Source organism: Octopus sinensis, linkage group LG1, assembly GCF_006345805.1.
Source record: "Octopus sinensis linkage group LG1, ASM634580v1, whole genome shotgun sequence".
Taxonomy (NCBI): domain Eukaryota; kingdom Metazoa; phylum Mollusca; class Cephalopoda; order Octopoda; family Octopodidae; genus Octopus; species Octopus sinensis.
In genome coordinates, this window is record NC_042997.1 from 37,947,365 (window position 1) to 37,961,073 (window position 13,709).

Below are 13,709 nucleotides of genomic sequence, written 5' to 3' on the forward strand. Positions count from 1 at the left end.
GCGCAGACTGAGATTGAACCTTATGTCGAAATTAAACGGACGGAATAAGGTCGAAACTAACAACACCTGGGCGGTTTCACGCCTTAGATATGGAGCAGAGGTAAATAAATGGACAGTAGACGAACTAAACATTTTAGACAGAAAGACAAGTGGCTGACTAGATGTGGGATACTCCACCCAAAAAGTGACACAGACGGACTGCATGTACCAAGAAAAAGAAGGGGAAGAGGACTGATTGGATGCGAACACAACATTAGCGCAAGAGAAAACAAAATAGAACGGTATATAAAAATGCCACAGAACTGCTATTATTAGAAGTACGAATGTCAGGCTTGTGTAGAATGAAAGATTGCAAAGATAAAGCACTATACAAGAAATTGAAAACGAATGAAAGTGAAAATAGGTTGGTAAAGAATAGAATGCATGGCCAATTTCATAGAGACAGAAAAAAGGATGGCTGTGGATAACTAAAAGTGATTTAAAATCGGAAATGGAGGCTCTAATATGTGCTGCCCAAGATCAAGCACTAAGTACAAACTATATAAAATACACAGTAGACTACACACCAGAAAGTGATAAGTGCAGAATCTGTGGACAAAATGGTAAAAACGTATGGCATATTACTAGCAAATGTACGCGACTATCACAGAAGGAATGTAAGAGACACCTCGACAATATAGCAAGGCTTGTCCATTGGACACTCTGCAACAAGTATGACTTGAGAGAGAAAAATTTGGTACGACTACAAGCCTGATGACATCGTCGTAAATGGAAATGCAAAGATCCTATGGGATTTTATGATTCAGTGCGACCATGAGATAAATAGGAAGCCGGACATAGTCTTAATTGAAAAAGAAAAGAAACTATGCTGGATCATAGATATAGCATGCCCAGCTGACAAAAAAGGTATGCGATAAGAAAGAAAGAAAAGTTGAGAGATATGACAGGTTAGCTTGGGATGTTAAGCAGTTGTGCTCGATGAAAAAGCTAGCAGTATTACCAATAATTGTCGGAGCCCTGGGAACAGTGAGCAAAAATCTCGAGAAGTACGTGGAAGAAATAGGGGATGCAGTAAGGGTGGAGCACTTGCAGAAAACAGCACTGCTTGGAACCGCTCGAATACTCAGGAAGGTGCTTGAACAATAAGAGGTGTTACCTTAGTTCACTGGCACTGAAGAGCTGACACTCTAGTACATCTCCAGCATTAGAAGCTGTGCAAAGGCAATGATAGCAGTAGTAGTAGTAGTTGTAGTAGTAGTAATAATAATAATAATAATAATAATAATAATAATAATAATAATAATATAATAATAATAATAATAATAATAATAATAAAAACGGAAAAAAGCTCTCAAAGTACAAATACCTTAAATAGAGATAACCTGAATGTGGAGCCTAAAATAATATGTGCATTATGTATGATTAAAAAAGCATTGAAACAAATACGTAACCAAAACACCTGGACTTGCAAATGTATAAAACATACAGAAAATAGCACTACTAGGTACCGTGCATATTGTACGTAAAGTACTTCCAATACAGTGTAACTGAGAGCACGAAAAGAAACCATAGCGAAATGAAACCAAGATACAGAAGGCTTCGCTCGGTACTACAATGGAAGCTTATGATAGAAATAAGATAATGATAATAAAATAATAAACAACAGCTACTACTAATACAACCACTACAACTATTACCTCTACTACTAATACTACCAACACTACTACTACTACTACTACTACTACTACTACTACTACTACTAAAACATGATAATAATAATCATGATGATCATGTTCATAATCACGTTGATATTCGTTATGATGATGATGATCATGTTGACGATGATAATCATACGAAAGAAGAAAATAATGCTTCTGCTAGCCTATTTGTGTATGCATATTTGTGCGTGCAATTTTGCCTGCATGTTTCTGTTAGTTAGATAGTGTGTGTGTGTGTGTGTGTGTGGTGTGTGTGTGTGTGTGTGTGTGTGTGTATGCATGTTTTTGAGTGCCTTCGTGAAAATCTTTTCCGGAAGAGCATTGTAAATATGTTTTACAACAAATGTTTCGTATTTACCATTCTTCTTTTTTTTTTCCAGTTTTTTTTTTGGGGCATGGGGATGTCGGGTCGTTAAGTCTTGCGCTCTTTAGCGAACTTCTACACTGTTGGAATTCCGGTTTGATTATAATGATATCGGTGATTTGTACATTGTACTAAAAAGCCAAACGTGTTGCGTTTCTTACCAATTTATATTCACATTGTAATCTCGTAAATAAATGCACAAATGCATATTAATGCAATGATCTGAATGCAATTATACAAACATGGATCAGAATCTCAGAAAAGGTGAGGAAGTATGTAGGTAGGTAGGTATATACACATCGTAAAATAAATTGAACCATGGAGTTAATGGATATACATCATGACTTGCTGAAAAATTCATCCCAATATACAGTTAAAATATTGAACTTCCTGATATTTTCGTAAGAAAATTCTGAAAATTCGAACTAAAAATATGTTGTCAGATATAAGCAACCTTTATTCCTCTGGCACCAAAGTAAATCTTCTCTTTTCCTTTATCTCTCTCTCTCTCTCTCTCTCTCTCTCTCTCTCTCTCTCTTTCTCTCTCTCTTACACTCTCTACCTCTCTCTTTCTGACTACGTATATTATACATATATAATTGCATATATATATATATATATATATATATAATATATATATATATATATATATAATATATATATGTATGTATATATATATACATACATATGTTTATATATATATATGCAGGTACGTGAATATTCGAATCTACATACGTTATTTAACATGCATATCTATCTATCTGTATATATATATATATATATATATATAGATAGATATACATATACATAGATACATACAAACATTCATACATACATACATACATAGATACATACATACATATATACAAACATTCATACATACATACATACAATCATACATACATACATACATGCATACATACATACATACATACATACATACATACATACATACATACATACATACATACATACATGTAGACACACATAGACATACGAGCTTGCATATATACATACATTATAGGCTTCAGAGAAAATTCAGAAAAATAAACAATACTTGTTTTCCATTTGTTTTTTGGGGTTTTTTTCGGTTTTATAGTTTTTGATGTTTTTCTATGCATGTCTTTTGAATATTTCTTTGAATGAGTGAAAACCGACAAACGCATATTCATAAAGACAAATATCTATCTATAAGATTTTAATGATCAATGAAATATGCAATATACAAATTTACATATAATTTGCATACCTTTAATGACATAGGTATGGTTTATAGATTATGCTGTGAAAAGAAATAATATACCAGTGGATTGTAAGAAAAGGAAACCTTTAATATCGCACAAAATTAATTCAGTAGCATGTAACTTAAAACCGTGTCGGCCAAACGGGGATTATTATTAATATACACGTATTCTGTTCACTACTGTCATATTAATACTGTTCTCTTATATTATTCATTATGTATAATTATCTTGCGATGTGCGCTATCTTTACAAATTGAGATATCTCAAACTGAATATATGACTCAAGTATTAGAAATAATATATATTTTCAAGAAAAATACATACAGAATATGATTGTGTACTTATGAATATTCTATTAGGAAAATGAGATGGACGTAATTGTGTGACATGTTTTTTTTTTAAAAAGTAAATGTAATTTCTCTGAGCTGGAAGACACGCACTGGCAACTTATTTGATTCTATGTGATGTTAGTTAAAGTGTTATTACAAAATCCCGGTGTGTTTCCTACATTAACTTTTGAAATAATCATATGGAGATAAACAATAATTCATTTCTACATTTTATCTTTTTTTAATTTTGTATTTTAATATATTTTATCTTTTACTTGTTTCAACCATTTAACTTCGGTCATGCCGTGGCACCGCCTTCAAAGGATTTTTAGTGGGAGAAATCCACCCCATGACTTATTTTTGTAAACCCTGGTACTTATTAACAACGGTAGGAGACAAACACAGACACAAATACACACACACACAACGAAACACACACACACACACACAAACACACACACGCACATATATACAACAGGTTTCTTTTAGTTCGCGTTTACCAATCCATTACCAAGGACTTGGTCGACCCGAGGCTATCGTAAAAGAAACCTAACCAAGGTGCCACACATGGGACTGATACCGGAACGGTGTGGCTAGGAAGCAAGCTTCTTATCACACAGCCACGCCTACGTCAGTGGACACACCTGCGCCTCTATATATCTGTGGATTTCAACAAGGGAATGGGAATTAACGAGAAATATAGCTACTAAATTTACCGTACAGAGCAGTAGCTGCTCATATATGCATACATACATAGTTATATGCATAAATATATACAATTCAATTGTTAACTGTTCTTGCTGGCCAGTAGATTCATAACCAAAACCAATGTGTTGTTGACAATAATATCGTTCATGTTTTTATGTATATAACACCAAATTCTATGTATGAAGCAGTCGAGATAGTCACAATGTAAGGGATTGTGTCATTTGAACAGCTGTTAAAGATATTCCAGGTGATAGGAAGGAACTCATGTGAAGATCAAAGACGGACAAAGAGAAACACATAGCTTTAAATTCTGTATTTGCATGCATAGAATAAGCAGGTATGAATGTATACATTCTTTGTATCAAAAGCTTCTATATATGAAAACTCATATATTCTATTCAGATTTTGAATTACAATTTAAATATGAATAAAATACAAAAATTATCAAATCAACAAGAGAATAAAATTTTCGTCTATCTTATAAAAAATTCATATGGGATATTATTTGTTTCGAATTTTGAAGCAAGCCAGCAATTTAGCGGGAGGGTCGATTACAGCAGTTCAAGTTCTATACTGGTACTTATTGAATCGACTCCGAAGAGACGAAAGGCAAAGTCAGCCACGTCGGAATTTGAACTTAGAATATACAGACGAACGAAATGCTACGAAGCATTTTATTCTGCTATATCGCCGCCTTCATATCAAATAATATTTAATATGTCAAAAAATATATTATGGCTGCTAGAACATAAGTGATAAGTATTAATATGCTGACATAACGATACATTTCGAAAGCTCGATCCGAATCATTTAACTCCATATTAAACGTTAATACTTCATTAGAAATGTATGAAAACTATTAGAATCAGTTTTTTTCCCTTATGTCAAAAGTCACATGTTACGATTCAAGTAATTCAAATATGATTTTTCAATTCATATCAAGCAACGGATTACGGTTTGTATAAACGCTAGTTTTCCTAAATGTTTTGAAAAAGTAATGCTTTAAATGAATTTTACTTATATTAATTTTCCTTAATTATGCATGTTAATTGGGTAATTATAGAATTAATTATGGTTATTACGAATAATGCACATTCTGAAAGTAATTTAAACGCGTCCACTCTTCACTACACTTGATACATCATTTATATTTTATACATCATTTTTTAAAGATTCCATCTTCTGTCTTATATATGTGTATATAAAAAAAAAAGACTCCGCCGGTTACGACGTCGAGGGTCCCAGCTGATACGATCAACGGAACAGCTTGCTCGTGAAATTAACGTGCAAATGGCTGAGCATTCCACAGACACGTGTACCCTAACGTAATTCTCGGGGATAATCAGCGTGACACACAGAGAGTGACAAGGCTGACCCTTTGAAGTACAAGTACAACTCATTTTGCCAGCTGAGTGGGGACTGGAGCAACGTGAAATAAAGTGTCTTGCTCAAGGACACAACGCGTCGCCGGGAATCGAACTCACAACCTTACGATCATGAGCCGAATGCCCTAACCACTAAGCCACGCGCCCTCACTTATATGTGTATATATATATATGCTGACACACACACACATATATATATATGCATATATGTAATATATATATATATATATCTATATATATATATATATATATATATATATATATATATATATATATATTATGTAGGTATATATATATATGCATATATACATACGTATATGTATATACATACATTTAAACGTATATATATATACTCATATTTGGGCAGAGGACGTCACGAAACATGTACAACGAAAAAACGAAGTACCAGTACTTGGAATGTGAACTGTTTTTTCAAACAACGAAAGGCACACATGGAAAACAAGACAAAAAACACAAAAAACGACCCTTCGTCATTTGTTGGCTGTTTTTCTACTCTCGTATTTCGAGTATTTAACAATAAGATATGCTTTTGATAAAACAGTTGCTCCCACAAAGCAAATTAAATAATATTTGGGATTTTGCAGACGGTCAACATTGGTAGCACAAACGGGACAGTAAAAACAAACAGGAAGGACTGCTAAGCCTAAACGATGCTGTGGTGACGAACGCGTAAATCAAGCTTGGACGTGAGACAGACATGAACACGTGTTCCTTGAACCAGCTACACCGGAGGGAAAACAGAAAGACAGTTAGGAAGAAAAGGATGGCCGATGGTCACGTGGGAGACACATGAGCAAGGGAGGGAGAGCGAGGGAGAGAGAATGACAGAGAAAGAACTGTGAAGGTGAGAGGAAAAAATTGGAGGTAGTATAAGTGAGAAAATACAGGATGGGAGAAGGGGAGAAAGAAAGAGAGAGAAATGAAAGAGTAATAGGATAGAATAATAGAAGCGAAGGTAAAAGAATGAGAGAAAGTAAGAAAAACGAAAGAGTAATATATATATATATTTGTATATATATATATATATATATATATATATATATTAGATTCTAGTTTAGTCTACATTCTCCATTTAGATATATAATTTTTCTCATTAACTTTCATGCAGATTTATATATTTGATTCTTATTTTGATATTACAACAAAAGGTCATTGACTCCAGTCACACTGAACTGTTGTTTTCGATTTATAAATATTGAATCCCTAGTACAAACACACTGGCCACTTGGCTTGGACAACGTTATGAACCTGTTTGGTATATAAATAGTATACTAGCACACGAGTATGTAAGCTGATTAAAGACTTCCGATTAGTGATCTAAATCCATATCGTCTAAATTTTAAACTATATTGGGATAAAATGCTTGATTTATGTCGTTTAAGCGAGTTATAAATTCTGATATCTACATCAATAAATGTCAACACTTTTATTTCCTCGTTGAATAGAAATCAATATTTCAGAAAAACTGCAGCTAGTCTTTTCATTAGATATTTACGCTTCATTTTGAGCAATCGATTATGTCTGTAGTGTCAATCTATCTTAAGCATTCTATGCTGCTGTTCTCGAAGGAAACTATAAATTTAAGAAATCTAGGATATTATAAAGTCCTATCATATATGTACATATATATATATGTGTGTATATATATATTATATATATATATATATATATATACATATATGTATATATATATGTATATATGTATGTATATATATATATATATATGTATGTATGTATGTATGTATGTATAAAGGAGAGATGTACTTACATATCTACATATACATATAGATCTATATACAGATAAACATATGCATATATATGTGTGTATATATATATACATACATACGTACGTACATACATATATAAATACGTACGTACATACATACAAACATACGTATATAACAACATACGTACATACATACATACATACATATATACATACATATATACATACAAGTATATCCCATGTTACCTAAAATTGATTTCTAATCAGACAAAATCATACATACGTACGTACATACATATATACACACGTACGTACATACATACAAACATACGTATATAACTACATACGTACATACATACGTACATACATACATAATACATACATACATACATACATACATACATACAAGTATATCCCATGTTACCTAAAATTGATTTCTAATCAGACAAAATCATACATACGTACGTACATACATATATACACACGTACGTACATACATACAAATATACGTATATAACTACATACATACATACATACATACATACATACATACATACAAGTATATCCCATGTTACCTAAAATTGATTTCTAATCACACAAAATCATACATACGTACGTACATACATATATACACACGTACGTACATACATACAAACATACGTATATAACAACATACGTACATACATACATACATACATACATACATACATACATACATACATACATACATACATACATACAAGTATATCCCATGTTACCTAAAATTGATTTCTAATCAGACAAAATCAAATTTGTAGAAAAAAAAAAATTGTAAAAGACGAATAATTGTAAGCATTTTGAGATATACCGATAATACGGCTTTTAGTAATATTTCGATAAATTTCCTGTTGCATGGACCGCTTTCAACACAGAAAAGAAGTTCAGAATATAACGATATTCCTTGGTGTGCAAGAATCAGCAACATACGAACCATAAGCACAGTGGAATTAATGACAGCCTGACGTACTTCACATCTCGCTATAAAATATTGGAAAAAAGTTTTATAAAAATAGGTGGAAAAAAAATCGACGGAAAAAGACAGTAGACAGTTCGTAGTAACAAAGCAGATACTTTTCATTACTATACTTACATAAATACATACATATATATACATACATTTATACACACACTCACACACACATATGTATATATATATATATATATAATATATATATATATATATATATATATATATATTCATACACACATATACATATATACATACATTTGTATATATATGCATATCTATCTCTCTCTCTCACTCACTTCTCTCCTCTCTCTCTCTATCTATATATATATATATATATATATATATATATATATATATATATATATATAGTTTGCTGTAGTTTCAGATCGCAGCTGCGGCCATGATAAAATACCACCATTTAATATGCTTTAGCGTTTGCTCCTTCTTGCGCCATGCCCGGCTCATAAGTGCCGGTTTCCCGGTTTCCTTAGCGGTATAGATTCCCCACCTACACGCCGGTCCGTCGCAGTCCGTCGCAGGTGAGATGCAAGGTGCAAGAGGAAAGAAAGTTGTGGCGAAAGAATCAGCAGAAGTTCGTCATTACCTTCTGCCGGAGCCGCGTGGAGCTTAGGTGTTTCGCTCATAAACACTCACATCGCCCGGTCAGCGTTTCGAACCCGCGATCCCTGGAACGCGAGCCCGCTGCTCTAACCACTAGGCCATGTGCTTACAGACACCACACACACACGCAGATATATATATACATATATATATATATATAATATATATATATATATATATATATATATATATATATTATATATATATATATATATATATATATATATATATATATATATATATACCGGAGTAAACACATAAATGTGAAACAAGGTGGAAAAAAGAGTACTCAAATACCAGTGGTAGAGTAATATGCTTTATTTTAAGCAGCAAAAAATTCAAGAAAATCTGTTACTCTGAGTTTCTCGTTGCCGTTCAACAGACAGTTTTTGCTAGAATATAAGTTCCATTCTAGCAAAAACTGTCTGATGAACGGCAACGAGAACTCAGAGTAACAGATTTTGTTGAATTTTCTGCTGCTTAAATAAATTATATATATATATATATATATATATATATATATATTATATATATATATATATATATGTAATAAAATATGTGACAATAATATGGTTGCCATAATAAAATTCCGAGTTTCTGATGTCGGGGCGGAAATCTGCTCCGAGATCTCGTCAGTTATTAAGACAAACAAAAAGATAATATTTTGTTTGTTTTAATAAATAACGAGATACCGGAGCAGATTTCCGCCCCAGCATCCACATTCAGGTGATTAGGCTAGTTTAGTCCATCTGATTTGGGATCGAATAGAAGATCATGAAACGGAGAGTATCGCTTGAAAATCTCAAAGCTGACTCGTAGCTTTGCTTCTCATCACGAGGTTAATGCATTGCTCTTTGCTACTATTCTTGAGCAAGTACTGTCTTAGAGATACTGTACGACATTCGAAAGCTGCCCACCGGGAACTGAAGACTACCTCATATATCTATTTCTAGATAATAAAGCTCAAGATATAATTGTTTCTGTGGATGTTACCACTTGATATCAGGATCCTGTGTGACTCAGTATCTATAGAGTGGGTATCCTCTACAGAGCATTCATAGATCGCAAACTAGTCTATTCGGTGACTATGTATTAGGAACGGAGTCAAAAGCTTTCTATAATCTAATCGTGTTGTTGCAAGGTTTACATAGCGTTCTCTTAGTTTGGTGAGGAGAACTTTGTTGTTTAGCACTCTTCCACACGACCTTTTTTCCACTTGCATACTCATCAGTCACTATATGGTCGGGTTTATGTAAAGTTTGTACTTGATGTTGTTGCAAGCAGTGAGACTATGGTTTCGAGCCAAATCGCTGATCCTGTCCTTGGCTACACGTTTCGCCCATGCTCTAGCAATCCATTTTGATTTGTCAATATGGATTTCCATAGTTCTTATGAATATATATGAATATATATATTCTTATGAATATATATATTAATAGTTTTCTGTAGAAAGGCAGTATTAATATCCATCTATTACGTATCTTTCAGTGCCTTACAATTATTTAGTTTGCCTACCGATGTGGTGAAAGACCCAGAGGCGATTATATGTTTTACTGTCGATGTTAGCACAGTATTCTCTCTTAAATTTATTTGGCGAAATCCTTTCTTCATTCCAAATCTAAGAGCAGAATAATTGAAGATCTTCCAGACGAGGAGACTGTCTTAATAGTACATTTTTTTCTTCTTCTCTGGTATAATACCTATAGACAGGAAGCGAGTTTGTGATTTATACTGTGTCGCTGAAAAATCTCTCTACGATATCGTTTTTCGGTAACCGTTATGAGTTCGTACATTAAAGCAATCAGTTTTCCCTGGTTGCTGCTGTTTGATAATAATGTCCTCGCGTGGAGTGCAAGTTTCTCTTTGTTAGGCTATATAGCTATAGTAGTTGTACATAGGAAAGTGTTAATTGTCTAGTAACTAATATCACTTGATTCCCTGTCAGCTCCATGAACATCATTGATAATATTCAAGATTAAAGCGGGTGATGTGTTCTTTTATAACGGTAAAAATCGCCTGTCGCTGGACGGCAGCTTACAAAATCTGATAACAAAAATATTTATGAACTGACTTCAAAATCTTTTAAGACCTGTGTATTCCTCAGTGGTCTTTATCGAATCGGTCAGATGTTGAGATAAACAAGAGTTTAGTTATGTTGGCAGTTGTATATATGTACTTACATATGAATATATAGAGTGATGTTATACGTATATATTTTACCATTGTGTAGTGAAGGAGAATTTGAAAGTCAATAAATCATCAGTTTTTTGAAGAGAAATTGATGCAAAATATTTATAATTCTTAAGATTCACGGGGGAGGTTTTTTTTAATATACTAAATAAAGTTTGTAGAAAATGTGTGATATACACATTAAATCCTTGTTTCCAATATCAGCAATACACAACAAATGCAATAAAATATATAAATACTTGACAGAATATCAGGTCACAGAGTGTCAGCGGGGGCAGATATCAAAAGAGCGTTAAATGGTAACGGGTATAGATATGTGTGTGTGTGTGTGTGCCTCTGTGTGTATATATGTTTACACAAACGCATGCACGCACGCACACACACGCATACATAGACACATATATACATACATACATGCATACATACATGCATACATACATACATACATACACACACATACATACATACATACATAAATACATACATACATACATACATTCATACATACATACATACATACATACATTCATACATACATACACACATACATTCATACATACATATATTCATACATACATTCATACATACATACATACATACATACATACATACATACATACATACATACATACATACATACATACATACGTAGGTACATACAGGAGTAAGTACATACATGCAGAACTAGGTGGGGAAAATAGTACCCGAATAGGGAAGGTAGAGTAATATGCTCAATTCTTCTATAAAACTGATCTTGCTTGATATTACTATCAAACTGCTCTTAATTCGGGTGAAACTTTACGGATGTCATTCGGTCTTTGGCACAGAGAACATACTATTCTGTATTTCCTTAACATCATCTATTTAACTTTTTCTTCACATAGCTTGATTTATGAGAGAGAGAGAGAGAGAGAGAGAGAGAGAGAGATGGATCTCTCTATCTTGCTTTTGGAACGTTTCACTCAATGCGGTGTTATAATCATCCCGAGAAAGTGACTGCTTTGGGCTGTTTCCCAAAATATTTGTTGGTTATATTATTCCCAATAGAGGATTTGCTCCCTCTCTCGTTTCACGTAACGTCCGTTCTGGAGTGTTCAATCCCTACAGTACTAAGGAAAGATACCGAATTTCTTGCGTTGGGTAAATTTTATCAGTATGAGGCTTTATCACAATTTTCTTAAATGATTCTGGGATAAGTTACCTTTCCACCACAGAAAAATATAATTGGGCAACAAATATGCTTTTTAACAGACGAGAAATGATGATATTATCTTTCAGTCACCGAACTCTATTCGCTTTTAAATGTCGGCTCTAATTTCATAAACGATAATCGATGAAGTTCTTGTGCTTCTGAGAACGCATTAGAAGCGCAACGATGCTAACATCGAACAACTTTACCAACAAAAAGGTGATAATTTAGCCACTGCAGCTATAAAATGCAAACATTAAAGCCTCTTAAAACACCTAATATCGATAGAACTTCAACATTCGCAAAATTGAATATGAATGCGCTCCTCAACAGACACTGATCAGCTACTAAAACAACCGAAGTGAACTGTAAGGGGATATACAAGTTTAGCAAAACACGATGCAGCTCAACGCTTTGAGATTTTATTAACTCGCACAGAAACAGAAGTACAATGTCTATTGAATTGGAAAAGGAAGCATGATATGCAAACGAAACGCATTGAAGCCTTGTTATGAAACACAAGTTTCGCGAGACCATGGGTCAGCAACTACACAGTTAGGTTCCAAGTTACAGAGATTGCTATGTTATTTTTATAGCTGACCAGCTGTTGTCCATAAATGCAAGATTCGTTTATCCAGGTCAATCAGTTTGGCAAAGAGAAACCCAAAGCCTCTTAGGCCTAGTAGTAACTTTATTGCAGGCGTTGCCTGAAGTGTATTTTACAGCAGTTCGTCTAAAAATTCTAACAATATGCTATCCTATATTGTACTTTATTGAATTCGAAGATGGTAAAGTAAATTTGATCAAGCATCTGCGGATGAAATAATTATTCGAGTGTTTGTTTTTATTGGAATAATTAGATGATGGTATGTTTCTAGGAGTAGGAATGAACCTTCATTTAGTTCATTTAAAGGAATTATATATGAATCAAATTCAATGTTTATCTGAATCCAGTACGCAATAAATAAGTAAAAATGTTACAAGTCATTCTACCTGTTACTTCATAAATTTTGTTACATTGCCTACATAAGTCGACCATTCACAACGTTACTGTATAATAAAATAACTGTAAAAACAAATCAATAAAAATAATACTTTATACACAAAACAATGTGGATGATGTTTATAAATGCGAAAATGGAGTCTCATTGAAACTTGCGTTACAAGGGAAAATAATTCAGATTTTATGCCTTCTTTGAATGTTG

General features: G+C 33.2%; 1 long non-coding RNA gene across 1 annotated transcript; it reads left to right on the forward strand.

Moving 5' to 3' along the window:
* Nucleotides 1–4,696: 4,696 nt before the first annotated feature.
* Nucleotides 4,697–13,448, forward strand: LOC118766219. Its single transcript, XR_005002125.1, has 3 exons — nt 4,697–4,708; nt 8,412–8,413; nt 13,313–13,448. It is a non-coding gene; the product is annotated as an uncharacterized LOC118766219 (long non-coding RNA).
* The last annotated feature ends 261 nt before the right edge of the window (nt 13,449–13,709 follow it).